We start from the raw sequence: 25,083 nt of genomic DNA on the forward strand, positions 1-25,083 counted from the left end.
TGATACACTCTCTTTCGAAGTATCAGGTTTTGGACGAAAACTCATCTGTTACACCGGCAATTCAAAATTTTAATAACTTATTACAACTCCAGACTTTTTGCGCGTTCATTATGCACCATTCAAAGCCACGTCGTCAACTTTCAACCCTTTCTGACATAATTTGATATTTTTGACGCATTTACTGATTTGTTTTGAGCTAAATGACCCTGAAATTGAAAAGCACTACAAAATGAACTCTGAAAAGGTTGAAACTTGGCATGGTATCATCATTTCACCCACATGGCATGTGCAAAAAAGTAGAGATGGTTACGGCAAAAACAGGATGCACTTCATCTACAAACTGGACACTCTCTTTCGAAATATCAAGGTTTCGGACGAAAACTCATCTGTTACACCGACTATTCAAAATTTTAATAACTTATTACAACTCCGGACTTTTTTTGCGTTCATTATGCACCATTCAAAGCCACATCGTCAACTTTCAACCCTTTCTGACATAATTCGATATTTTTGATGCATTTACTGATTTGTTTTGAGCTAAATGACCCTGAAATTGAAAAGCACTACAAATGAACTCTGAAAAGGTTGAAACTTGGCACGGTATCATCATTTCACCCACATGGCATCTGCAAAAAAGTAGATATGGTTACGGCAAAAACTGGATACACTTCGTGTACAAACTGGATACTCTCTTTCAAAGTATCAGGGTTTCGGACGAAACTCATCTGTTACACCGGCTATTCAAAATTTTAATAACTTATTACAACTCTAGACTTTTTGTGTGTTCATTATGCACCATTCAAAGCCACGTCGTCAACTTTCAACCCTTTGTCACATAATTTGATACTTTTGATGCATTTACTGATTTGTTTTGTGCTAAATGATCCTGAAATTGAAAAGCACTACAAATGAAATCTGAAAAGGTTGAAACTTGGCATGGTATCATCATTTCACCCACATGGCATGTGCAAAAAGGTAGAGATGGTTACGAAAAAAACTGGATGCACTTCGTGTACAAACTGGACACTCTCTTTCGAAGTATCAGGGCTTCGGACGAAAACTCATATGTTACACCGGCTATTCAAAATTTTAATAACTTATTACAACTCTGGACTTTTTTGCATTCATTATGCACCATTCAAAGCCACGTCGTCAACTTTCAACCCTTTCTGACATAATTTGATATTTTTGATGCATTTACTGATTTGTTTTGAGCTAAATGACCCTGAAATTGAAAAGCACTACATATGAACTCTGAAAAGGTTGAAACTTGGCATGCTATCATCATTTCACCCACATGACATGTGCAAAAAACTATATAAAAAACTACTAAGAAAAAAATAGAAGAAAATAAATAAAGTAGAAAAGAAAAAACTATATAAAAAACTACTCAGGAAAAAATAGAAGAAAATAAATAAAACAGAAAAGAAAAAACTATATAAAAAACTACTCAGAAATAAATAGAAGAAAATAAATAAAGCAAAAAAGAAAAAAAACTAGTCAGAAATAAATAGAAGAAAATAAATAAAGCAGAAAAAAAGCTATATAGAAAACTACTCAGAAATAAATAGAATAAAATAAATAAAGCAGAAAATAAAAAACTATATAAAAAACTACTCAGAAATAAATAGAAGAAAATAAATAAAGCAGAAAAGAAAAAACTATATAAAAAATTGTTGGGGCGCTGTCTAGTGGGCCTGCTAGGCCTTGGGCGTGGAAATTCAGACCCACCAGGGCCAGCAGGCTCACAGGACAACGCGCCATAGTTAGGCCCAGAAGCCTGCTTTACAGAGGAGTTCAATGGAGCAGACGCGGCTGTGTTTATAAACCAGTGCGGTTGCCCTTCACCCGGCGAGGTGGGACTAAACTTTCTGCACCTTGAGGTGGGAGCACACCCACTTTAGTACCGGTTCATGCCTCCAACCGATACTAAAGGGGGGGTCTTTAGTACCGATTGGTGCCACCACCCGACACTAAAGGGGGTCGCTTCCCGCCGCTTGGTCTGGCCAAATTTGGCCTTTAGTACCGGGTGGTGGCACGAACCGGTACTAATGGCCGTTTAGTACCGGTTGGTGGCACCAACCGGTACTAATGGCCTCTCCTATATATACAACACTTACGAAAATTTCAGTTGGTTTCTGTTCATCTGCTTCGTCTTCACCCCTGTTGCGCACGCCCCGTACGTCGCCGAGCCCATCGCCGCCCCCATCGCGCCCCAGCCCATCCCCATCGTCGTCGTTGTCGCCCCCGTCGCTGCCCCAACCCGCCCCCGTCCACGTCGCCGCCCCAGCCCACCCCGCCGCGCCGCCCAGCCCGCCCCCGTCGCCGCCCCAGCCCGCCCCCGTCGCCGTTGTCTCCCTCCGCCGTCGCCGCCCCAGCCCGTCCCCGTCGCCGTTGTCTCCCTCCGCCGTCGTTGCCCTAGCCCGCCGTCCCCGTCGCCGCGCCATCCCGCCCCCATAATTAAGAATGATTTTTTCTGTTTTTTCTTAATGATTTTTTCTGTTTTTTAGTTTTTATATATACTTTTAGTTTATATAAATGTTAGATTAATGTCAAATGTTAGATGAGTTAGATAGAAATATATGTTAGATATTAATGTCAAATGTTAGATATTAATGTTAGATGAGTTAGTTATTAATACTTGTATAGTTATAGATGAATTAGATATATTAATGTCAAATGTTAGATATATTAAATTTACTATATATAGAACTAGCTACTTTTTTTAGGAAAAAAATTAATTGAACTAGTTTATTTTTAGTAAGTGCTTAGTTGAATTAATATAGAACTAGCTAGCTAGTAAGTGTTTATCAATTAATGTTTCAACTATGAACATAGGAAATGTCGTTTGACGACGAAAACAATTTCGTTATGTGCGAATACTGCGAAGATGAGCGCGGCCTGTGCGACAAAAATTTCCTAGTTGATGATAGGCGCTTTAGCATGAAGCTGGATGAGACCTTCGAAGTGGATACAGTAAGTCACAATGACAGGTCTTTTTTCGTAATTAAGCATGACTTATGCTTCATTTGCTTCAACTTATAATTTTAAATTTTCACTATTCTAGTAGCGTATCCCCTGCCATGCAAGAATTTTTGTCTTGAATAAGATAGGTTTCAGTCGTAACAAAAACTATGGAGGTAAAGAGAGTTTACTTGAAGACCGAGCATGGTTATACCTTCAACGTCAAATTATACAATGCAGACACCGACACCTATTTTGAATGCAAAACTTGGCAAGCACTATGCAAGGCTTATGCATTTGAGCCTGGTATGTTTATCTCCTTTGATATTCGTCCCGAAGATGATATTGAAGGTAATGGAGACATTTGAGTCGATGTGGAGACGCCCCCAGTACTACCATTATGTGAGTTTCTCAACCATATTTATGTCTTCGATATTGTTTATTCAAAAATAGTTGACAAATAATTTCTATTGACAGCTTATTTCCATTCAAGCAAACATGTCCGGCGCTTGGTAGACAGTACCGTCCACTATCCCGGGGCTGAACTAAACAGCGAGAGATAAGTCATTGTGTTTCATGGCTTGAGGATCTTGATGGTGTCAAGAGAAATTATTTTCCTGAATTTGAAAATCTTAGTACTCAAAACGTGCGACCAATAGTGATCGTATTGAACTACGGTCACATCTATTTAGGAAAGATGGTAAGATTTTTACTATTAGTCATCAGTGCATCTTTTGCATACATTATTTTTTTCAAGCTAAACTTCATTGCTAAGTAATGTTACTATACGCGATGTTCTTCAATGGGGACTCCCGATGACAGTTGTGCCTAAGTGTATCGAGACTAAAGGTCGCATGTCAATGGTTAGCTTACGGCCAAGATATCCTACATTGCACATGAGTGCATTCCGGATTTCTACAACCGAGGAATGCTTAATAGTGAAAGACTAGAGCAAAATTGTGAAGGATCGCAGAGAAGTACTAGGGGGCAACAAACAGAAGCGCAGCCCATGATTAGGAGATAGGTTCATCTGCATGCTCCAATATGATGAATCAGGAGAGCTATACATGTTTTATGCTATTTTACCTGAGAGAGAGCAGCAGGAGTGATTAGCATGCTCTTAGTACTTGTCCTCTCATGTCCTTGTTCTTCCTCGATCTAGATACTTAATCTCATGACCAAGTGTTGAACTCGATGATATCTTTGCTTCTGGTACAAGTGAATGTTTCTTCTTTAAGCTAGTGTTGGTGGTGATTAGATAGCAGTAACGACTATGATGATAAAATAGTGGTAATGACGACTATATATGATGATTTTTAGCTAGCTAGTATACTGTTGTTGGTGATGATATGATGCAATAGTTTTTATATTAATATGATGATGATGAGTTATTATTTCATTTATGAAAGAAACCGCAAATTAGTTTCAACTGGATGCATGGAGCTAGCTAAGTGATCAAGTATATGCCATATCCATATTACTTGATCACTAGGTGATCAAGTAATATGGATATGGCATATATATACTTGATCACTTAATTAGCTAGCTAGCTATGCATCCAGTTGAAACTAATCTGCAGTACTTTCACCTAATGATTTAACAACTCATTATAATGTAAAAACAATCTCTAAATTAAACTGAAAACACAATATTAAAGGAAAAACAAAAATCAAAACCAAAACCACCACAAACATTTAATACCGGTTGGTGGTACCAACCGGTACTAAAGGTCTCCCCGCACCCAGCCCTGGAATGTGCCACGGGGTGGCACTTAAGTGGCGGTTCATGCCGAACCGGTACTAAAAGGGGGACCTTTAGTCCCCACCCTTTAGTGATGTTTACAAAACTGGCACTGAAGGCCCTTACAAACCGATGCAATAGCCCGGTTCTGCACTAGTGAATGGAGATATCATGTCTTCAATTCTTGCCTTTCGCACAATGTTGCTTCCAAGTACCTCCTTGCGACTGTCCATACATTTTTTCCATTCTTTGAGTTTTCATGTCTCCACTTCTTTTAGAAATCCAATATGGACAGGTGAGATTCGTATGATGACCTAGCCGTATGTTCAAAACATCAAGGCGACCATTCTGATACATCAGATGAGGCACACAATCATTCGGGGATTTTTGTTGGAAAACATAGTAATAACTCTGTAGTTAGCAATGTAGTTAAGTTTTAAAATAATTTATGCAAAGGATGCACAGATGTTGTAATACTAAAAAAATCTGACCATGACATCTCCATGGATGTTACCGTAGTTCAACATGTGCACTAGTGGCATGTATTGACCATAATATGGAGGAGTTTTATAATAGATATTGTAATTCACAAGATCAGTACAAAATGCGACCAGATGATTTTTCTCCTGATAAGTTAACTCAGAGCCATCGGTGTAGTAGGTTTCGTCTACCATGTTCCGCACATTGTTTGAACAATGAAAATAAGCTGTCAACTATTTTGAAATGAAGAATATAAATTACTTAATAACTATGTTTGAGAAACTCACATAGCGGTAGAATTGGAAGCGTATCAACAAGGACCCAAATGTCCATATTGTCTTGGTCGATGTTATGATCACCAAGATCCATGGTGACAAGCGTACCCTCATAGAAACCATACATCTTGCAAAGTGCTTCCCAATTTCTGCAACCAAATTGGGTTACACTCTCAGAATTATATAGATTTACTTCAAAATCCACATCATGATGGGTCCTTGGGTGAATTTTCTTTGTTTAGAAATTTTCATGGTTTTCAAAACCCATCCTCTCCAAGATGTAGCGTCTTGCATGGCATGGGATAAGCTACTCAAATTGTAAAAGAAGAAAATTACACGTTGAAATAGTTGAAGTCATGCTTAATTATGAAAAAACACTTTTCGTCGTTGCGTACCGTTTCAACATCTAAGGTCTCCTGGAGCTTAATGCTGAAGCGCCGATCTTTGTCCAGGTGAGGCCTGTCGCCCAGACCTCGGTCGTGGTTGCACCAGCTGCACTCCCCTGGGAGACTTTCGTCGTTCGATGACGATATTTCCTACGTTCATAATTCAAAGATTAAACTTGTAAAATTCAATATATGTACTATAAAAATTAAATTAGATCATTATTATTCATCATGGGTTGACTATCGGTCTGCCAAGTATATATGGTGGAGACTCTCCCTCACTGATTCCTCTCTGACATTTGCGACCGTCGGTGATGGTCGTTACTCCTCCTTTCCCTAGTGCATAACAAAGGTCTAGCACAAGGAAAAGAAGGAGAAACGACCCCCATGACAACAGTTGGGCTTCTTCATCCTCTCTCATATATGGTGGATACACTCCCTCACTGATTTTTCGACCTTCGGTGATGGAGCCTCGACAGACTTAAAGTCAACCTGAAATGTCGTTTAATTATTTTTCGAGAAAATCTAGGCCACTCGATATTTCCTACATATTCTAGCACAAGTCATGCCATAATTCACAAAAAATTCGGCATGACATATCGAGCACCTGAAATTTGCCGGAACAGAAATTAATCAACACTCCGACAAAACATAGGCCACTATAGGAGGTGTAACCTGCAAACATGGCCGGCCACTTGGACAAGAACATATCCTATTTGAGTAACACAAGATATACATATTTATATCTACATCATATGAGCATTCAAACTTGATGGAGTAGTTTTCCAATATGAGCATTCAATAAGCAAAACCAAATCGTAAAATAAATTAGTATTCAAATTAGCATTCATTCAATAAGCAAAACTAAACCATCTCTTTCGTTCGTACATCATCGAATATTATCACTAATAGATTTCAAATAGTATCATACATATACCATCACTAATACAGCTAAAACCGTAGCGAACGACGGGTATCGACGCGGGCGATGGACACCCAAAGAGAAGGAACCATCACAGGATCATACCTCCAGTGAGATCCCTAAAGAACCTCCTAGGTATTGGAGAACCTGCCCTCCAACGCAACCATGTAGCGACGGACGTGGTCGTCCTCCTCGCTGACACGGTGACGTACCACCTCCACGGGGTCCTCAAGCCTCTGCACCGTCACTGGCCCACCCGACCGCCACCAAAGAAGGCTCGGGTCAATGACGGGCTGGCTCCTCAGCAAGCTATGCCCCCCCAAAGGTAGCACCTCCCAGTACCAGCCCGACAGAGCCCAGTTCCGGACATGGCTCCTCACCAAGCCCAGGCCTCCTCCGCCGAGTCGACGACGAGGATGTGGGATAGGCATCGTCGATGCGGGAATAATTGCTTTAACTAAAAAATAAACTAGTCCTCTTAATTTTCTTAGTAAAAATAAACTAGTTCTATTTAAAATTTTAATTAGATCATCAAATCTCATATACCGAAATTTTCTTACTAAAAATAGACTAGATTTATTAATTCAACTAGTACAACTAAGCACTTACTATAAATAAAATAAGCTAGTACTTACTAAAAATAAACTAGTTTAACTAGTTCTATTAACTTTCTAACTAATTCTATTAAACACTTACTAAAAATAGTAAAAAGGTACATTGAATTTTTTTCTATAAACTAAACACCACTGCCCTAAATTAACATCTACTTAGTTACCTAACCTACTTCCCTAACTAAAAAACATATAATTAACAGTAGCACTACTGCCCTAACCTAATTAACATCTACTTAGTAACCAAATCAGTTAACCAAACATCTAAAAAACATCTAATTAACCTAGTTAGTAAACCAAATTAACCTAGCTAGTTCACTTAGTTCAACTTAGTTAACCTAATGAAGTAAATTCACCTAAGTTAATTAACATAGAGGGAGGAGGGAGGAGGAGTACCTCTTGATGGAGGCGGCCAGTGTGGGAGGAGGCCGGCGTAGGAGGTCGGACGGCGCGGGAGGAGGCCGATGCGGGGGAGGGTGGCCGGTGAGGGAGGAGAGCCAACGCAGGCGAGGGCAGTCGACGGGAGAGCTCCGGCGCGGGGGACGGCGGTGCGCGGGGAAGGGCGGCGACGAGACGGCGGAGGCGCGTGAGAGTGAGAGTGTGAGGGTCGGGGGAGTGAGGTCGCTACTACTAGCTTCAGTAGCAGTAGCGCTTCCTACATAAAAGCGCTAATACTATGCCTGGCCTGCTGGCAACGGCCTGACAATTGTAGTAGTAGCGTGTTTTATGAAAACAACGCTACTCGTAAGTGCATAGTAACAGCGCTTGCCAAAAGCAAGCGCTACTGATAAGTAGTAGTAGTGTTTTGTTATAAAAAGCGCAACTACTATGCTACTGTGTATAAGCATTTTCCTAGTAGTGGATAGGGGAGGCATGGGTGAAAGATCGTGGATGTCGCCTAGAGGGGGGTGAATAGGCGTTTTAAAATAATTACGGTTTAGGCTTGAACAAATGCGGAATAAACCTAGCGGTTAATTTGTCAAGCACAAAACCTAAAACAACTAGGCTCACCTATGTGCACCAACAACTTATGCTAAGCAAGATAAGCAACTATGTGATAGCAAGATATATGACAAGAAACAATATGACTATCACAAAGTAAAGTGCATAAGTAAAGGGGCTCGGGTAAGAGATAACCGAGGGACGCGGAGACGACGATGTATCCCGAAGTTCACACCCTTGCGGATGCTAATCTCCGTTTGGAGCGGTGTGGAGGCACAATGCTCTCCAAGAAGCCACTAGGGCCACCGTAATCTCCTCACACCCTCGCACAATGCAAGATGCTGTGATTCCACTAAGGGACCCTTGAGGGAGGTCACCGAACCCATACAGATGGCAAACCTTGGGGGCGGTCACCGAACCCGTACACTTTGGCAACCCTTGGGGGCGGTCACCGGTACCCGTCAAATTGCTCGGGGTGATCTCCACAACCTAATTGGAGACTCCGACGCTTGCCTGGAGCTTTACACCACAATGATTGAGCTCCAAACAACACCAACCGTATAGGGCGCCAAGGCACCCAAGAGGAACAAGCTCTAGGGTGCCCAAACACCCAAGAGTAATAAGCTTCTCAAACTTCACTTCCACGTATCACCGTGGAGAACTCAAACCGATGCACCAAATGCAATGGTAAGGGCACACGGAGTGCCCAAGTCCTTCTCTCTCAAATCCCACCGAAGCAACTAATGCTAGGGAGGAAAATGAGAGGAAGAACAAGAAGGAGAACACCAAGAGCTCCAAGATCTAGATCCAAGGGGTTCCCCTCACATAGAGGAGAAAGTGATTGGTGGAAATGTGGATCTAGATCTCCTCTCTCTTTTCCCACAAAAACTAGCAAGAATACATGGAGGGATTGAGAGTTAGCAAGCTCGAAGAAGGTCAACAATGGGGGAAGAACACGAGCTCAAAGGATAAGGTTCATTGGGAAAGAAGACCCCCTTTATAGGTGGGGAAAAATCCAACCGTTATGCTCACAGCCCGCACAGAGCGGTACTACCGCTCCAAGTAGCGGTAATACTGCTAGGGAGGTAGTACCCCTTTGAAAACAACAGCGAGGAGGCAAAAGGCCAGTAGAACCGCCAGAGCGGTACTACCGCTCGTCCTCACGGTACTACCGCAAATGGTAGCAGTACTACTGCTTGCGAGCGGTACAAAAAAAATACTTCCGTGCCTACCTCCGCTGAGCAAAACATGAGATTTTGGTCCGGAGCGGTACTACCGCTTAGGAGCCGCGGTAGTACTGCTCTGGAGCGGTACTACCGCTCAGGAGCCGCGGTAGTACCGCTCTGGAGTGGTAGTAAAAAAAATACATCTGCTCTAGCCAGAGTAGTACCACAGCAGCCTTTACCAAAACAGCCACAACTTCTGCAAACGGACATCGAATTCAACGAAACCAAATTTGTTGGAAAGCTAACGACATGGGCTAACACAATCTTGATAGAAATATCAATAAGAAGAAAATGAGAAAAGGCCCATAAGAAAATGGTGAGAACCCTTCCTTGGATAAGACTGGTAAAACCTCCAACACCGAAAACATCATAGAAGATGCATGCGAACTCCGTTTTCGATGAACTCAAGCTTGTCATCAAGATGACCATAAGCTCTAAGACTCATAGATAGGACCAAACAAGAACCAAGAAATATGATGCAAGGATGCAATGATTTGAGCTCTCTACGAATTATGCGATCAAGCTACTCATCGAAAGACCCCCTTGATAGTACGGCAATCGATCCTATAACCCGGTCTCCCAACTACCATCATGAGACCGGTAAAATAGAAAACCTATCAAGGGAAAACCTTTGCCTTGCATAGGGTCCACTTGAGCTAGATGATGACGATCTTAACTCCCTCAAGTTGGACCACCTTTGTTGATTGCGTTGGCTCGATGAAGACTAGTTGATTGCTCCCCCATACTCCACTATGGGTGAGCCACTCTTCCACACATCTTCACAAGTCCATTGTCACCACAATGGACGGCAAGATTCAAGAATTTGATCTCTTCGTGATGCTTCTCTAGAATTTGCACACCGCAACCTAACCCCATAAAGAACTCTCAAGAACAGCATGGGTTAGTACACAAAGCGTAGTTGACAATGCTTACCATACCATGGGATCGCTTGAACCCTCTCAGTACATCTTCTACGCTTTGTGTGTTGATCAACTTGATTCACTCTTTTACTTAGTCTTGATCAACCTCTCACAAGACCAATCTTTAGGTAATTCCTTGAATAGTACCTTGGTCATCACAAACTCTCCATGAAACCAACAAATGTACTCCAAGAAAAGCCTATGGACAAAACCTTCAAATATAACTCAAGGCAACCATTAGTCCACAGAGATTGTCATCAATTACCAAAATCGAACATGGGGGCACCGCATGTTCTTTCAATCTCCCCCATTTTGGTAATTGATGACTGATGTCTACTACACAACCTTCTTCTTATAGACGTTGTTGGGCCTCCAAGTGTAGAGGTTTGTAGGACAGTAGAAAATTTCCCTCAAGTAGATGACCTAAGGTTTATCAATACATAGGAAGCGTAGGATGAAGATGGTCTCTCTCAAGCAACCCTGCAACCAAATAACAAAGAGTCTCTTGTGTCCCCAACACACCCAATACAATGGTAAATTGTATAGGTGCACTAGTTCGGTGAAGAGATGGTGATACAACTGGTATATGGATGGTAGATAAAGGTTTTTGTAATCTAGAAATATAAAAACAGCAAGGTAATGAATGATAAAAGTGAGCGTAAACGGTATTGCAATGTGTTGAAACAAGGCCTAGGGTTCATACTTTCACTAGTGCAAGTCCTCTCAACAATAATAGCATAATTGGATCACATAACTATCCCTCAACATGCAACAAAGAGTCACTCCAAAGTCACTAATAGTGGAGAACGAACGAAGAGATTATGGTAGGGTACGAAACCACCTCAAAGTTATTCTTTCCAATCAATCTGTTGGGCTATTCCTATAAGTGTCACAAACAGCCCTAGAGTTCGTACTAGAATAACACCTTAAGACACAAATCAACCAAAACCCTAATGTCACCTCAAGTATCCGTGGGTATGATTATATGATATGCATCACACAATCTCAGATTCATCTATTCAACCAACACATAGAACCTCAAAGAGTGCCCCAAAGTTCGCGATACATCAAGATCGTATCACCTCAAGAACACGAGAGAGAGAGAGAGATCAAACACATAGCTACTGGTACATACCCTCAGCCCGAGGGAGAACTACTCCCTCCTCGTCATGGAGAGCACTGGGATGATGAAGAAAGCCATCGGAGAGGGATTCCCCCTCCGGCAGGGTGCCGGAATGGGTCTAGATTTTGCTTTCGGTGGCTATGGAGGCTTCTGGCGGCGGAACTCCCGATCTATAGTGCTCCCCGATCGTTTTAGGGTATACAGAGATATATAGAAGGAAGAAGTACGTCAGGGGAGCCACGAGGGGCCCATGAGGGTGGAGGACGTGCCCAGGGAGGTGGGCGCGCCCCCTGCCTCATGGCTTCCTCGTTGCTTCCCTTACGTGGACTCGAAGTCTCCCGGGTTGCTTTCCTTCCAAAAATAAGTTCCGTGAAGTTTCAGGTCAATTGGACTCCGTTTGATTTTCCTTTTCTGCGATACTCTAAAACAAGGAAAAACATAAACTGGCACTGGGCTCTAGGTTAATAGGTTAGTCCCAAAAATCATATAAAATAGCATATAAAACATCCAAGGTTGATAATATAATAGCATGGAACAATCAAAAATTATAGATACGTTGGAGACGTATCAGCATCCCCAAGCTTAATTCCTGCTCGTCCTCGAGTAGGTAAATGATAAAGACGGATTTTTTGATGTGGAATGCTACCTAACATATTTATCCATGTAATCTTCTTTATTGTGGCAAGAATATTCAGATCCATAAGATTCAAGACAAAAGTTTAATATTGACATAAAAACAATAATACTTCAAGCATACTAACTAAGCAATCATGTCTTCTCAAAATAACATGGCCAAATAAAGCTATCCCTACAAAATCATATAGTTTGGTCATGCTCCATTTTCGTCACACAAGAATGCTCTCATCATGCACAACCCCGATGACAAGCCAAGCAATTTTTTCCTACTTTAGTAATCTCAAACTCATAAACCTTCATGCAATACATGAGCACGAGCCATGGACATAGCACTATGGGTGGAATAGAATATAATGAGGGGGTTATGTGGAGAAGACAAAAAGGAGAAAGTCTCACATCGACGCGGCTAATCAATGGGCTAGGGAGATGCCCATCAATTGATGTCAATGCAAGGAGTAGGGATTTCCATGCAACGGATGCACTAGAGCTATAAATGTATGAAAGCTCAACAAAAGAAACTAAGTGGGTGTGCATCCAACTTGCTTGCTCACGAAGACCTAGGGCACTTGAGGAGGCCCATTGTTGGAATATACAAGCCAAGTTCTACAATGAAAATTTCTGACTAGTATATGAAAGTGACAAAACTATCATGAGGATTATGGTGCTACTTTGAAGCACAAGTGTGGAAAAAGGATAGTAGCATTGTCCCTTCTCTCCATTTCTCTCATTTTTTGGGCCTTCTCTTTTTTCTGGCCTTTCTCTTTCTTTTTTTGGGCCTTCTCTTTTTTTATGGCCTTTCTCTTTTTTTGGGCCTTCTCTTTTTTATGGCCTTTCTCCTTTTTTTTATTCCTCACTTGGGACAATGCTCTAGAAAATGATGATCATCACACTTCTATTTATGTACAACTCAATGATTACAACTCGATGCTAGAACAAAAGATGACTCTATATGAATGCCTCCGGCGGTGTACCGGGATATGCAATGAACCAAGAGTGACATGTATGAAAGAATTATGAACGGTGGCTTTGCCACAAATACTATGTCAACTACATGATCATGCTAAGCAATATGACAATGATGAATGTGTCATGGTAAATGGAATGGTGGAAAGTTGCATGGCAATATATCTCGGAATGGCTATGGAAATGCCATAATAGGTAGGTATGGTGGCTGTTTTGAGGAAGATATAAGGAGGTTTATGTGTGAAAGAGCGTATCATATCACGGGGTTTGGATGCACCGGCGAAGTTTGCACCAACTCTCAATGTGAGAAAGGGCAATGCACGGTACCAAAGAGGCTAGCAATGATGGAAGGGTGAGAGTGCGTATAATCCATGGACTCAACATTAGTCATAAAGAACTCACATACTTATTGCAAAAATCTACAAGTCATCAAAAACCTCGGTACTACGCGCATGCTCCTAGGGGGATAGATTGGTAGGAAAAGACCATCGCTCGTCCCCGACCGCCACTCATAAGGAAGACAATCAAATAACACCTCATGTTTCAAATTTGTTACACAACGTTTACCATACGTGCATGCTACGGGACTTGAAAACTTCAACAAAAGTATTCCTCAAATTCACAACTACTCAACTAGCACAACTTTGATATTATTACCTCCATATCTCAAAATAATCATCAAGTATCAAACTTCTCATAGTATTCAATGCACTCTATATGAAAGTTTTTATTATATCCCTCTTGGATGCCCATCATATTTAGGAATAATTTCATAACCAAAGCAAATTACCATGCTGTTTTAAATACTCTCAAAATAATATAAGTGAAGCATGAGAGTTCATCTATTTCTTCAAAATAAAACCACCACCGTGCTCTAAAATATATAAGTGAAGCACTAGAGCAACAACAAACTACTCCGAAGGATATAAGTGAAGATCAACGAGTAGTCGAATAATTATGCAACTATGTGAAGACTCTCTAACATTTAATAATTTCAGATCTTGATACTTTATTCAAACAGCAAGCAAAACAAAATAAATTGACGCTCCAAGCAAAACATATATCATGTGGTGAATAAAAATATAGCTCCAAGTAAAGTTACCGATGAACGAAGACGAAAGAGGGGATGCCTTCCGGGGCATCCCCAAGCTTAGGCTCTTGGTTGTCCTTGAATATTACCTTGGGGTGCCTTGGGCATCCCCAAGCTTAGGCTCTTGCCACTCCTTATTCCATAGTCCATCGAACCTTTACCCAAAACTTGAAAACTTCACAACACAAAATTTAACAGAAAACTCGTAAGCTCCGTTAGTATAAGAAAGCAAATCACCATCATAAGGTATTGTAATGAAATCATTCTAAATTCATATTGGTGTAATATCTACTGTATTCCAACTTCTCTATGGTTCATACCATCCTATACTACTCATAGATTCATCAAAATAAGAAAACAACACATAGAAAACAGAATCTGTCAAAAACAGAACAGTCTGTAGTAATCTGAATCAAACGTATACTTATGGAACTCATAAAATTATAAAATAAATTGCTGGACGTGAGTAATTTATCTATTAATCATTAGCAAAAAGAATTAACTAAATAGCACTCTCTAATAAAAACTGGCACAATTCTCGTGAGCGCTAAAGTTTCTGTTTTTTACAGCATGATATCAAAGACTTTCCCCAAGTCTTCCCAAAGGTTCTACTTGGCACAGACACTAATTAAAACATAAAACCACATCTAAACAGATTCTAGATGAATTATTTATTACTAAACAGGAGCAAAAAGCAAGGAATAAAAATAAAATTGGGTTGCCTCCCAACAAGCGCTACCGTTTAACACCCCTAGCTAGGCATGATGATTTCAACGATGCTCACATAAAAGATAAGAATTGTAACATAAAGAGAGCATCTTGAAGAATATTACTAGCACATTTAAGTCTAAACCACTTCCTATGCATAGGGATTTTGTGAGCAAACAACTTATGGGAGCAATAATCAACTAGCATAGGAAGGCAAAACAAGCATAACTTTAAAACTTTAAGCACATAGAGAGGAAACTTGATATTATTGCAATTCCTACAAGCATATATTCCTCCCTCATAATAACTTTCAGTAGCATCATGAATGAATTCAACAATATAAACAGCACCTAAAGCATTCTTTTCATGATCTACAAGCATAGAATTTTTTATTACTCTCCGCATAAGCAAATTTCTTCTCATGAATAATAGTGGGAGCAAACTCAACAAAATAACTATCATGTGATTGAAAATTAAGATCAAGATGACAAGTTTCATGGTTATCATTATTCTTTAAAGCATACGTGTCATCACAATAATCATGATAGATAGGAGGCATGCTTTCATCATAGTAAATTTGCTCATCAAATCTTGGGGGACAAAAAATATCATCTTCATCAAACATAGCTTCCCCAAGCTTGTGGCTTTGCATATCATTAGCATCATAGATATTCAAGGAATTCATACTAACAACATTGCAATCATGCTCATCATTCAAATATTTAGTGCCAAACATTTTAATGCATTCTTCTTATAACACTTTGGCACAATTTTCCTTTACATCATACTCACAAAAGATATTAAAAAGATGAAGCGTATGAGGTAGACTCAATTCCATTTTTTTGTAGTTTTCCTTTATAAACTAAACTAGCGATAAAACAAGAAACAAAAAGATTCGATTGCAAGATCTAAAGATATACCTTCAAGCGCTAACCTCCCCGGCAACGGCGCCAGAAAAGAGCTTGATGTCTACTACACAACCTTCTTCTTGTAGACGTTGTTGGGCCTCCAAGTGCAGAGGTTTGTAGGACAGTAGCAAATTTCCCTCAAGTGGATGACCTAAGGTTTATCAATCCGTAGGAGGCGTAGGATGAAGATCGTCTCTCTCAAGCAACCCTGCAACCAAATAACAAAGAGTCTCTTGTGTCCCCAACACACCCAATACAATGGTAAATTGTATAGGTGCACTAGTTCTGTGAAGAGATGGTGATACAAGTGGTATATGGATGGTAGATAAAGGTTTTTGTAATCTGGAAATATAAAAACAGCAAGGTAACGAATGATAAAAGTGAGCGTAAACGGTATTGCAATGTGTTGAAGCAAGGCCTAGGGTTCATACTTTCACTAGTGCAAGTCCTCTCAACAATAATAACATAATTGGATCACATAACTATCCCTCAACATGCAACAAATAGTCACTCCAAAGTCACTAATAGCGGAGAACGAATGAAGAGATTATGGTAGGGTACGAAACCACCTCAAAGTTATTCTTTCCAATCAATCCGTTGGGCTATTCCTATAAGTGTCACAAACAGCCCTAGAGTTCGTACTAGAATAACACCTTAAGACACAAATCAACCAAAACCCTAATGTCACCTAGATACTACAATGTCACCTCAAGTATCCGTGGGTATGATTATACGATATGCATCACACAATCTCAGATTCATCTATTCAACCAAGACATAGATCCTCAAAGAGTGCCCCAAAGTTTCTACCAGAGAATCACGACGAAAACGTGTGCCAACCCCTATGCATAAGTTCATGGGCGGAACCCGCAAGTTGGTCACCAAAACATACATCAAGTGAATCACGTGATCTCCCATTGTCACCACAGATACGCACGGCAAGACATACATCAAGTGTTCTCAAATCTTTAAAGACTCAATCCGATAAGATAACTTCAAAGGGGAAACTCAATCCATTACAAGAGAGTAGAGGGGAGGAGAAACATAAGATCCGACTAGAATAGCAAAGCTCGTGATACATCAAGATCGTATCACCTCAAGAACACGAGAGAGAGAGAGATCAAACACATAGCTAGTGGTACAACCCTCAGCCCGAGGGAGAACTACTCCCTCCTCGTCATGGAGAGCACTGGGATGATGAAGAAAGCCACCGGAGAGGGATTCCCCCTCCGGCAGGGTGCCGGAACAGGTCTAGATTTGGCTTTCGGTGGCTACGAAGGCTTCTAGCGGCGGAACTCCCGATCTATTGTGCTCCTCGATCGTTTTAGGGTATATGGAGATATATATAGGTGGAAGAAGTACGTCAGGGGAGCCACGAGGGGCCCACGAGGGTGGAGGGCGCGCCTAGGGGGTGGGCGCGCCCCCTGCCTCGTGGCTTCCTTGTTGCTTCCCTTACGTGGACTCCAAGTCTCCCGGGTTGCTTTCCTTCCAAAAATAAGTTTCGTGAATTTCAGGTCAATTGGACTCCGTTTGATTTTCCTTTTCTGCGATACTCTAAAACAAGGAAAAAACAGAAACTGGCGCTGGCCTCTTGGTTAATAGGTTAGTCCCAAAAATCATATAAAATAGCATATAAAGGCATATAAAACATCCAAGGTTGATAATATAATAGCATGGAACAATCAAAAATTATAGATACGTTGGAGACGTATCAATGACAATCACTTTCAAGAGAGTTTATACAAGGAATTATGCATCACCATGCAATGCAACAACCAATAATGCATGTGTATGAGATGCAAATGCTTAGGAACAAAACCAAAGTAAGGAGAAAACTCTGAAGACTTCTCCACAATACTCTCTGAAACTTGTCCCCCATTGGCATCGTTTGCCAAAATGGGCGAAAAGCTTAGAGGGCCAATATAAATTGTGGTCCTCCATAAATTGTGTATTTCTCAACAATAGAGTGGAATGCACTACACATATCCAACTGTCAATACTTGGAGGAAGACAAACTATATGGAGGCCCAAAGATTGCTAAAGAATGATATGCCACAAGGACATAACAAAGAGAGACACAAGCAATCAAGCAATCAAAAGATACCAATTAAAGCAAGCAATCAAAAGATATCAATTGAACCAACTAGACCAAAGATCCTACAAGCCACCACTACACCACGCACCAGATTTCCCTACCGCTTTGTGTTGGGAAAAGTCACATTCACCAATGGACTGTTGGTAGGGAAAGCTTTTATCGGACTGTTGGTCGCTCATATTTACGTATCACGATCAACTGTCGGTCGGGAATACGTAGATAATTGACGTTGGATTGTCGGTCAGAAAAGCTTCTATCTCCATCAAACTATTGGTCGGCGATTAATGCCGACCGACCGTTGCTTGCCAATTGGGCCGGCCCGTCTATGCGCGCGCGGGGGCCGAAAATTTAGCGGCAAGCCTCCCTTACACTTTTCCATTCGGTGCTCTAAGATCCAAATCCCGCAATCCTAATTCTCTCACGCGCTCCCTCCGCCACCGGCCGCTCCCAAATTCCCCAAAACTAATCTTCTCACACGCTCCATCCGCCGCCAGCCGCTAGCTATAGCAGCCCGTACGTCGTCACCGTGGCAGCGAGGTTGCTGCCATGTCCCCTTCATCCTCCTGCACCCCCACCGCGAGCCCCCAACCACTTCTAACCCTAGCTTGTGCCCTGTCACCTTCATCCGTCAAGGCCCGGTGGTGGACACTGTCGTCCCTCTCAGATCCAGGGGTGAGAGAGACGTGGGTCACCTGGGAGAGCACGCACACCCTCGCTCGTCACCCAGGCGCCGCCACCGCCGCCGCCACGCCATGGGCCTCCTTTTATCTGCGCTCGCGGTTTAGTTTGAAGGAGGATCTGCCCGTTGACTTCTGGTGCTTCTTCCCCTCCCACGACGGTGAGTGTTCTTTTCCCTCTCCTCTCCCTCTCCACTCCTCCCCAATCGGTGCTGTCGTTAGTTGATTTGTTTCCTTTCCCCTTTTCTCTTAAGAAGAAAATCCACAATAGTCTTTCCCCAACAGACATGGTCGGTCGGCAATAGTCTTCCCCGACCAAAAGTCTGTTGGCGGAAGCTGTATTGCCAACCAACCTGGTTGTTGGGGATGCAGTGTCGTGGTGTAGTGCACATGAATAAAGGATATTATGATAAGAACAAAGGAGTGTTCTAAAGAAACTAGAGAAGCTCCCCATGATTTGTGCACACATAAGAATATTTGTATTTGGATACAAAGTGCACAAAATAGGATCATAGCTCCCCCAAAATTAATAGAAACTTACAACAAGTGCAAGTGAGTATATAGGAAACAAAGCCTAGTACTTGCAACAAACACATGGTTGAGCAACAAGTAAAAGAGGCAACTTAAAAATGGGCTCAACCAAAATGATGTGTGTGAGTCAAGGCAATGTACTGATGAGCATTAAGCATCAATAAAGTCTTGAAAGAATGAGGCACAGGGTGCAAGGCCTATCATTCCCACACACAACTAGCAAATGGGTTCAGAAGCTTACTAATAAGCATAAAAAGAACCTATGCTTGTGACAACCCGTGGTGAAGATAGAAGACGAAAGCCTCATCAAGATGATGGATACCAATTAAGATGGCAAAAGCCTCATAAAGATAAGCATGAGGAAAATAATCTTCACCACACAAGAGTGCATCAAGATGCAACGAAAGAAGACACGCACTCAAGGCAAAAGCTTTCATGGAGCCACCAAAGAAATAACATAAGAAAGACAAGGTGGACGTGAAAGAAAGGATATCAACTAGATATGCAACTTCTCTTAGGTGTATAAGATTCTAGGTAGATGAAATCATGATGATATATGTCTACAAAGAAGGATGTACACCTGAAATAGTTACAACACAAGGAACAAGATATCCAAAGGGAGGTCATAAATATACTGTCGGTGTCAAAACCGGTGGATCTCGGGTAGGGGGTCCCGAACTGTGCTTCTTAGGCGGATGGTAACAGGAGGCAGGGGACACGATGTTTACCCGGGTTCGGGCCCTCTTGATGGAGGTAATACCCTACGTCCTAGTTGATTGTTCTTGATGATATGAGTATTACAAGAGTTGGTCTACCATGAGATCAAAGAGGCTAAACCCTAGAAGCTAGCCTATGGTATGATTGTATGTTGTCCTACGGACTAAACCCTTCGGTTTATATAGACACCGGATGGGGCTAGGGTTACACAAGGTCGGTTACAAAGGAGGAGATATACATATCTGTATTGCCTAGCTTGCCTTCCACGCCAAGTAGAGTCCCATCCGGACACGGGACGAAGTCTTCAATCTCGTATCCTCATAGTCCAACAGTCCAGCCAAAGGATATAGTCCGGCTGTCCGGAGGCCCCCTAATCCAGGACTCCCTCAGTAGCCCGTGAACCAGGCTTCAATGACGATGAGTCCGGCGCACAGTATTGTGTTCGGCATTGCAAGGCGGGTTCCTCCTCCGCATACACCATGGAAGAGTTTTGAATACAAGGATAGTGTCCGGCCCTGCAAAATAAGTTCCACATACCACTGTAGAGAGAATAATATTTCCACAAATCTAATCTGCTGACACGTTTTGACAGCATGACATCACGCCATGGCCCGGTCATTATTCGAACCATTTTTCTCAACCAGCTCTGCACATAATGTGAGGCAGTTTTCTTGACATGTCTTGTCAAAGCAGAGATCATGTCCCCCTTATCATGGGATTCTCATCAATACAGACGTGGGTAACCCAACCGTGCCTGTTGGTATGACTCCTAGATCTTGGGCAAGTCCCAAACGGCCACGAGGAGGACGCTTGATATTCACCCTCTTTATAAAGGGGACGAGGCTTTTTCTTTTTTCCCTACTGTGCTCAATCGAATCCTTCCCCCGCCTCGAGTTCTAACACCCAAAGCTCAGGTCAGGTGCTTCGGACGTTCAACTATGTCTGGATCCAACCTGCAAGGTCGGTGGATGCCTTCCTCCGTCATAGAGGAGGACATCAAGAAGTTGAGAGGGGCCAGATATCTGACCGCCGGAATTTCGCATAGGCTGCCTGCCTGAGGGCAGGTCGTCCCTACTCCCGAACCCAACGAGAGCGTCGTGTTCATCTCCCACTTCCTCCGAGGACTAGGCCTCGCTCTGGATCCCGTTGTTAGGGGTCTTATGTTCTATTATGGGCTGGATTTTCATGATCTGGCCCCGGATTCCCTTCTTCACATCTCGTCATTTATTGTCGTATGTGAGGCCTTCCTCCACATTACCCCTAACTTTAGCCTGTGGCTCAAGACCTTCGATGTGAAGCCGAAGATGATCGAGGAGCGGCACGCAGCGTGCAGAGGTGCTTTAATAAGCAAAGTCGCTGACGCTCCATGGCCAGAGGGTTCCTTCCCAGAGGTATCCGGATTGTGGCAGCGGGAGTGGTTTTACATCACAGCTCCCCGAAGTGCCAAGTGGGTAGCTGCCCCCACCTTTCCCCCGGGCCCCACCACCGCAATTGATGTCATGGATCAGCAGGGGGCTGAGCTGGGGTGCAACAGGACGTGTCAATACTGCAGAGCCATATCCGAGATCTCTTTGAGAGAGATTCAAGTCTGGTTATGGTAATGCAAGTTATGCTAGTTCGTCGAGTCCAGCCTTGCAAACGCCAGCCCCTCCGCATGTGGGAATTCAACCCGGAAGGTCCGCGAGCTATTCAGCATTTCCTCGGCATGACGCTCGAAGAGATGTACAAATTGTTCTTCAGACCCCAAATAGAGTGTCCGGACACCACCGACGACGTGGGTCTGAGGTGCAACCGCCCCGCTCCCCAAGTAAGTAATCCCATGTGGAACCTATTGTCCTTTTATTTATCATGGCATCATTCTGATGAGCCGCTCTTTGACCAGGACTGGATAACAAAGGAGATGATGATTAGGTGTTCGGCCCCCCTTCCTGAGGGCTTGGACAATCCGGTACTGGACAAGATGCTTGAGCCGGCACCTTATCCAGTGCCCTCAAAGGAAGATGATGGGGGAATAAAGAGGGCGAAAGCGGGCCTCACTCACTATTTATTCTAGCTGAGGGAATGAGCGCCTCCGCGAGGGAGGGCAACCATAGGGAAGAATCTGACATTCTCTCTCCCCGGGGAAGGAAGAGGACTACCTCTAAAGATCCGGAAACTAAGGTTTCCAAACGGGAGAAGATATCTTCATCAGAGGGTCCTGCCTCAGAGGGTATTCTTTCCGCACAATGTCCGCGCGGGGATCAGCCCTCTACCGAGCTGTAAGTAATCGAAAAGTACTTAATAGTGGAAACATCCTACCTTACTTCCGAAGACAATAACCAATGCTTATAAATTGTAGTCCGGATCGTAGCCCTTCTCGACTGAGTTCGTCTTCGGGGGATCTTCTTCTGGAGATGATGGAGAGCGAAATGCCTCCCCCTGACACCCCGCCTCATGAAGCGGGCGACCTTGAAGTGTCGTCGCGAAGGGTATCTTCGGATCCACTAAGGCCAGAGGATAACCCTTTGGCTACCCGGAATCCCCAGTATCCGGCTCCTAAGGAGAACGACAGCAAGGGTCCGTACAGTATGCGGTCGGATGCGCTGAAGGATCTTCTGGGGCAAGCGGCCATCTCGGAAGCGCATCATACGCTAATGGGTACGGTAATTGAAAGGATTTCATCCGCTGAAAGCGGTTTGCATGAAGCCTTTATGAGTCTACTGAAAGGCTTCGAGGTACGTGGAATAGTGTATGTTTTTGATAGTACCGCATACGTTAGGTGTGCCCTATGCAGATAGTAGCCCCTAAGACTCTGGTTGTCATCGAGAACGGCGGCAACCCGAGGATCATATACCCAGGTAATAATTTGACTGCCTTTATGTGCAGGTGGCTGAGGAGACGGTGGCTAGCCAAACTGATGGATTTACCGATCTAAAGCAGCAACTTGATGTGGCCGATGCTGATATCGTGCTTGTCAACCAGCGGCTTGACGAGGCACAGGGTGAGTGATTTCTCTGGTGATCGTCACATAATAAGAGTAGCATGATGCCAGTATCTTTAATATGTTGTGATTGCAGATGGAGCTGCCACCGTGGAGATCCTTCGGGCGGAGCTTGCCTGAGCCAAGGAGCAAGCAAGGAGTAGCAATGTGGCCGCTCTAAAGGCGGCCGAAGAGTTAAGGGCCGAACATGCCGCGCATTGCGAGAGCAAGGAAAAATGGCCAAGATGGCTGTAGAGTTAAAAGATGCTGCTGACCGTTACCAGCTTCTTGAAGAAGAAAATCGGGCGAAGGCGACGGACCTGGAGAAGGCCCTGGTGGCTGCCAAGGAAGCCCGCTCCAAAATTAGAGCGACGAAGGAGGAGCTGAATCAAGCTGCATATATCGTGTCTCGGAAGCCCTTCTTGTTGCGGACTAAGTTCGGACATCCGAAGTATGCTCCTCTGGACCGGCTATGGAGTTCTGCGGACGCCTACGTGGATTTGGCTGCAAGTGCTGCTGATGCGGCCGAGTACTTCAGGGATCAGAAAGGTCCAAAAGTGGAAAAGTTGTTCTGGTCATAGTTTGACACTCCAGTCCATCCGCTACTTTTGAATGAGCAAATGACCGAGTGGGACGAGCTCCATAGGTTGTCCTGACTTGCCATGAGGTCCGTTGTGGATCACCTGTGGCCGGGAGGGCCAAGGCCGAATAGCTACTTTAGTTTAGTGCAACAATTTCTTGGTGATGTGCCATGCATCGATGTTGTAAAGAGATCGGCGTGCATAGAGGGTGCGTGGATGGCCTTTGCCCGTGTCAAGACATACTGGGCGGAGATGGAGGCCACCACTGTTGCGACACAAGGTTCGGACGTTGGCCGAGTGGCTACCGAGCACTACTTTGAAGAAGTTCTTAAAGGCGCTCGTTCGATAGAGGCTCAGTGCTCGAAGAATATTATGTTCTAGTGACATGTATTCCCATTGTAAAAACAATGTTTTATTGAATTATCAAGGCTGTATTTATACTTTTGCCCGAAAGTACTATGATGCCTCCTGTGTGGCCATTTATGTATATATGTATATAACCTGAAAGTTTGCAGTCGTCGGCTTCCGCCCCCACGCATATAATGCGGGGGTGTTCGCAGAAAATGCATATCCACACTTGATCCAATGTCTTGGTCCGTTAAGGAGGTGATAGCACAGCGAATGAGGCAATCGGACTATATTGCTTTAACACTTTCACTTAGCCATAGGAGTTTGACGGTGGGGCTACTATATAGCCACTGGTACTTCTGCGCTCGTCCGAATATGGGGCGCATACGTACATGACCAGGAAATGGCCCTTCGTTAATGCGGAGGAATCCCGAATATTCCGATGAGTCATCGAGTGGTTGACCAGTCTCTGGCTATATCATGACAGTCAGTTTTCGGCTTTCTCTACTGAGGTGCTCATCCGGATAAACCAGGGCACAATTGCAGTAGTTCTCCCAGTGCTACCTTAGCCGATATAACGGAACGTAAGGTACCAAAACGTGGGAGCCGGGCAAACCCAACATGTGACCAAAGACATGATTCGGAGTTGATGCATATAGGGCCAAACTCGCGACGCCGAACACTCCCTAAGGTGTTCGGTCTTTATAACATATACCGGGCTAAAAAATGCCCTTGATAAGAAACCCCATGTGTCCAGGTACGTGCAAAATCCTGACGTGGCCACATGCCAATAACGCCAGCATCCTTCTCGGTTGTGTGGAGTATCCGGAGGATGTGAGCAACAAGAGACAGTAAAAAAGGTTTACGCAGGGTCTTAATCTAAAAAGAAACCTTTGGGCGGGTCCCTGCTGCACGTCTGTGCCTGTGTCTCCGTTGTGCCATGTCCTGGACGGGTGTAGCACGATTGTCATCTGTAAAAGGAAAGAATTTAGGTGAAAGTTGCTGTGCCAAAAAAAAGAAGAATTGGTTATTATCAATGAACTATCAAAATTCAAGAGAAGCCAAGTTGAGCCGGGCTGGCCCTGATTACACGCGGGAAGCCCCTGGTATCGTTTATGAGGGTTTGATCATCAAACCAATCTCATGTATATATGATGGAACACCGGATTCGTTTAATCGTGTCCGTGGTCTTGACGACCTGCCATTTTTTCTGGTTGGTGAGGCTGTCTAGTTTGCGGCTGTTAGAGCCGCCGCATCCTCTTCTGTACATAAGAAATGTTC

Source organism: Triticum urartu, chromosome 1 (genome assembly GCF_003073215.2).
Source record: "Triticum urartu cultivar G1812 chromosome 1, Tu2.1, whole genome shotgun sequence".
NCBI lineage: Eukaryota > Viridiplantae > Streptophyta > Magnoliopsida > Poales > Poaceae > Triticum > Triticum urartu.